Below are 5,642 nucleotides of genomic sequence, written 5' to 3'. Positions count from 1 at the left end.
GTGGGGGAGGCTCCATGTGTGAACACTGGGAGGTCAGAGGTCACAGAAGCCTAAAGATCATGGTTCCTTCTTCTGCTTCCTGTGCCAGGGGACTCAGGAGACATTTCTTGCCCCAAACTTTCCTCCTCGTGACTAAGTAAAGGGCTGCTGCCAAGAAGCTGATTACAAAGCAGACATAGGGACCTCCAGGCAGAGCCGGAACTTACATTGTGAGGCGTCAAAGCTGCAGGAAGCTTGCTCACTTAGGGCCCATTTAGCCCCATTCTGTGGATGTGGGAACTGAGGCTCAGAGAGCATCAAGACAGGACTGGAATCCAGATACCTGTGAATCCTGGACTCCATTCTCTTGACAGAACAAAAAGCATTTCGTCCAAGTGTATGGCAAGTCAGACCAGGCTAGAAGGGTTGAAAAGGAAATCTGCAGAAGATGCCACTTAAGCACGGAGAAAAGGCACTGCTGTCTCATGATTAGAAAATGAAGCATCTTCTGGAAGCCTCTCCCCTCGAGCTATGTTCGCAGTGGAGGGCATTGTGGGGAACATCAGGAGGCTTTCAGGAGGGGTCGTGTTCAATTGTGGCTCAGGTGATAAAGAGCCTGCCTGCCGATGTAAGAGATGCGGGTTTGATCCCTGGGTCAGGAAGATCCCCTGGAGAAGGAAACAGCAGCCCACTCCAGTATTCTTGCCTAGGAAATCTCATGAACAGAGGAGCCTGGTGGGCTGGAGTCCATGGGGTCACAAAGAGTTGGACACGACTTAGCAAAAGCAGCAACAGTGTGTTCAACTAGGTTTGCATTTTAGAGAGGAGACATCATGGCGTTCAGCTGTCCCACGTAGGGGAGGTACCCGGCGGGGCAGGAGGGGATCCACTTGGGGTGACCGATGATGGTACAGAGGCAGTGAATTTGCATGCAGGAGTTTCAGAGTTTTTCTAAATTTAGTTTGGATGCTTTTAGTCATGGAAAGGTCTTTTAATTTTCCTTGGACACTCAGATGAGCTTACAAAACAACATTTTCAGTGTAAAAGCATCAGACACATGTGGGTCACTTCAGTTCCTCCCCGGCCACACTCCAAAGAAGTGGGTTTGCAACTTTTAGAAAACTGGTGCTTGGCGGCCGTGCACAGATAAAGTATTCATGAAGAGTCATTTGTTGGTGCTTTGACTTTTAAAATCTGTTCCAAAAAAAAGAAGACTAGGACACGGCCTTGGGCTCAACTTTCCCGTGAAATGAAGCAGAGTGTGTGCTGAGTGACTCTCTTGCCCCCAGAAAAAAATCCTTGTGGGGAGGACAGGATGAAAATGAAAGTCAATGAGGCCTAATTCCTACCCCGTGCAACTTACAATGAAGTTGGATAATGAAATGACACACACGGGACCACTGACTATGTAATTAAGTGCTAGGGATACTGTTACTGGCTTGAAATAAAGTGATACTTTATGGCCAGCAGGGAGCTGAGTAGCTGGAGTTGCCTGGAGGAGGTAGGCTCGGAGTAGCTCAGAATGACTGTGCGTGCGTGTGTGCTAAGCTGCTTCCGGCGTGTCTGACTCTTTGTGACCCCATGGACTGTAGCCCGCCAGGCTCCTCTGTCCCTGGGATTCTCCAGGCAAGAATACAGGAGTGGGCTGCCACATGTCCCTCCAGGGGATCTTACCGACACAGGGGTTGAACCCACGCTTCTTACCTCTCCAGAGAAGACGGGGAGGGTGAGCCCTGAGGGTGGGGAGCACACAAGCCCTGAGGGTGGGGAGCACACGGGGCTGGACTGAGGGCATCATCCTGAGTGCTCTGGACCAGGTTAGTGCTCCCACCAGACAGAGCCGCAGGGCACAAAGATGGAGAAGAGGAGACTGCAGGCTCGAAGGAGCCCAGGAACCTCTTCTTAAGCAAAGAGTATACTGTTTTGAGTGATGACTCCACGTCCTTTTGAAGTGTTTAGTGTTTAACGCTCCTGGGCTGAGAGTTTGGAAAGGAAATGCAGCCCTGGTCTTGGCACGGTTTCACAGAGACAGGGAGGCTTGTAGGGGGCTCCCCTGTCCCCCAAAGAGGAAGAGCCCCTCTTCCCATCCTGATGCGTGTCCAGAGCCACTGAAAAGAGATACGTCCTTTCCCAGGAGCTCTGCCGTGTCCAGACAGGCTGAGGGACTTTAAGGAGGAAGGGATTTATCTCCACCTTTGCCAGCCCTCTCCACTCCGGGGCTTCCTTGAAGGACGGCGTGAGACGTAGTTACTGCCTCTACTGGGTCACCTGTCTCTCCCTACGTATATGAATTTTTGGCAGGTTCAAAACCATATTTTTAACCCATTTTGATTGGCCTGCATATCTCCCAGGTGTCACCTGGGGCCCTGGGAAGAACCGTGTAGTGGCAGAAACCTGGAACATCTACCTGGAGCCTGCAAGCCCGGAAGTGAAGGGCGTCCTTGGCTTTCATCTTGAAGCCTTTTCAGAGCCTTCATGGTGAAGCCTGTAGCCAAGGAGACATGCCCTTCCCAGGGTCTCAAAGTTGTCCGAATCTGAGAACATCTTTGATACGTGATAAAACTGCTTTCCATGTGTCTCCTTTGAAAGAAATCAAAATAAGCCCATATCTGTGGACTAGACTTGCCCATTGAATGCGTGTTTCTTAGTCAGGGTACTATTTAATGGTCAGGATGTACTGGGTTATCCTACAGCAAATCCCCTCCCACCCCCATCAAGTCTCAATGGCTTAAAGCCCGAAAGGTTTACTTCTCTTTCTTACTACATATCCACTACGAGTGGGCACCAGGGCTCTTCTCCATGCCAGCCTCACCCCAGGACTGGGACAGCCAGACCAGCACCGAGCCCAGGTCTGCTGTTCCCCAGGCCAGACGTAAAGAGCATCCTGGTGAATCGCCATGCTTGCTAGGGCTCCTGTCTGGACCCAGGTCACCTCTGTGTGCATTGCTTTGGTCTCAGCCAGACCCCAGGCCACTTCTAACTTTACAGGGGCAAGAGTGGTAGACCATGGTGTAAGGAGACTGGAAATTCGGTGACTCTCAAACCGTGCGACCTCTGAAAGGTGGGGATGCAGTGACGATATGGCCTGGAAACCAGAAGGCCAGTGATTTTGTGTCATTAACTCTTGCCTGTAGGTAAATCATATAACTTCCAAGAGATCTCGTTCCTTTTCCTTAAAGCGGGGAACTGGGTAGGGAGGGATGGAGAATGGAACGGAAAACCCCCCTGTGTCTGGCCTGCCTCGTGGTAATGCTGTGTGATTGGAAATAAGACGAGGCCCAGAGAGTGAAACAGGAGGGAAAGGCAGCAGAAGCGTTTTCACGACGGCCGAGAAGGCACCAGGGAGCTGCAGCCCCGAGGTTGTCCTGGGCAGCTTCGTGCTTAAAATAAGGCTGCATGTATGCTCAGTCATGTCCGACTCTGCGACCCCATGGACTATAGCCCTCCAGGCTCCTCTGCCACAGAACTCTCCAGGCAAGAATACTGGAGTGGGTTGCCATGCCCTTCTCTAGGGGATCTTCCTGACCCAGGGATGGAACCTGTGTCTCTTGCGTCTCTGCCATGGCAGGGGGACTCTTTACCAGTATGCCACCTGGGAAGCCCAGGATAAGGCTTCAGGTGGCAGGAAAGCCAGCATAGCTGTGGCTTCAATAGGCTGGACGTTGGTCTCTCAGAGCTGAGGGGCTCGCGGCCCAGGATGGGCAGGAAGGCTCCAGATTCTGGGGTCTCTGGCTCCCCCTACCTTGCTTCATTGCCATCCCTTGAGTGTTTCCTGTTTCAGACCAGGTTCCCTGGGATCCAGAACTTGAGGCCGAGGCAAATGCATCCGTGCTCAGTGGTGAGTGTGACCCCAGGAAGGGAGGCCGACGATGAGGCCGAGGAGGGAGGGAGACATGCAGGGCTGGAGGCTATGCCGTTCAGCTTTCAGCAGATGCAGCCAGAGGTGTTGTGTCATGGGAGGCTTTCCTGAAAGGCCCCGGAGGAGAGAAGAATCTGTGGGCCAGGGCCTCCTTCCTGTTGGTCCACATGCGCTCCACAGGGTGTCAGGACCCCACCTTCCTCGCAGCAGCTGTCTGCATCTCCTGCTCAGGAAAGCACGAGGCCTGGACGTCAGTGGAAGTGTCCTCAGTGTGAATGAAGGCATGTGGGGCTGGGCAGAGAGCGAGCGGCAGCCCGAGGGGACTCCTGACCTGAAATTGTCCATCTGCACCCCGACAGATCTGGCCAGGTACAACTCCTGGAGAGCAGACCTCCTAGTCTCGTGAGCAGCAGTGGGAAAGCTGTGGGGCAGGAGGGGAGGGGCCTGGAGCAACGGAACCTCTGCTGCGATGGGTCTGGCCCCACCCAGCAGGAAAAGGAAAAAAGTTAGGCACCATGACCTTGGCTGCCACGAGGTGGGCTGGAAATTAAGGCCAAACCAAGAATCCATAGCCCCTTGGGCCATTAGGTCTCCTAGGGGAGCAAGCCTGTTAGAGATACAGTTCCCTGGGGGTGGACTGGCTTTGTGCCCCCTCCCGTCCATGCATCACAACCAAGTGAAGAGAAGCCCCTGGCCTGCCAGGCAGTTCCTGACGTGAAACTCCCCCGGAGTTGCCTGGACCCAACCCGCACAGCATCCCAGCCAGTCCAGCCTCTGCTGGTGAGCTGCATCCTCCTTCCGCCCCAGGAGGAGCGGGGCTCCACCGCCGACCTCAGCCCAGCAGGACGCCGTGACGCCGTCACAGCAGAAGCATCCACTGAGCCCCGGGCTGCATCGCGGGGTGTGTCCGGCACCAGGAAGGGCCTCTGCTCTCACTGGGTCCCCCGCCTGAGGCTGTGGGAATCAGGGAGGGGCCTTTGGGCCGGTGAGCAGGAAGTGACAGGAGACACTGAATCATCGGCTCCCTGAGGGCAGTGCCACGGCCTGCTGAGAAGGGGCTCAGACCCCGGGTCCCCCGTCACTGAGCTGCTTCTGCCCGTGACAAACTCTCTGAGTCCCGATTTCCACATCTGTAGGAGGAGGGTGATGTAGACCACACGGGGTTGGAGGAGAGGCCCCGGCTCGTCCTGAGTAATGTCTGGTTCTTCCTGCCCCCGTGGCCTGATTCCTTGCAGGCGGGCAGCTTGATGGGGCCCCATCAGATACAGTCAGACCCTGCAACACCCCGCACGTGCTAAGGTCCCTGGCACAGCCAGTGTGCAGGACCACGGGCTTCCCAGGTGCTCAGCGGGGCCAGCAGCTGGCAGCACCCTTCTGTGTGTGTGTGGCGATTACAGACCCCAGCAGCTGGGAGGGCAGGTGTGCTGGGCACAAGAAAGGGGCTTGGGGCAGCTGACCCCACCGTCCGCCACTCCCTCACCTCCGGGAGCCTCTGCTTCCCCTCAGAGGGTGTGGGGACCCCGGGATGGTGCCTGGGAGGCAGACTGCAGCCCCAAGACAGCCTGGTCCCACCAGAGCATCTGGTCTCAGATGCTCTGAGCGGCCCCCCTCAACCATCTCAGCAGTGAGCCTGGGTCAGAACACCCCCCGACCTGTACCCTGTTCCTCTTACTGCTTTCCTTGGCATTCCCTCAAATCTTTTCCCTTTAAACTATTTTTTTTTTTGGATGTGGACCATTTTTGAAGTCTTTATTGAATTTGTTACAATACTGCTTCTGTTTTATGTTTCGATTTTCTGACCTTG

Source organism: Bison bison, unplaced genomic scaffold (genome assembly GCF_000754665.1).
Source record: "Bison bison bison isolate TAMUID 2011002044 unplaced genomic scaffold, Bison_UMD1.0 scf7180017864053, whole genome shotgun sequence".
NCBI classification, from domain to species: Eukaryota; Metazoa; Chordata; class Mammalia; order Artiodactyla; family Bovidae; genus Bison; species Bison bison.
This window is presented reverse-complemented; position numbering follows the sequence as displayed.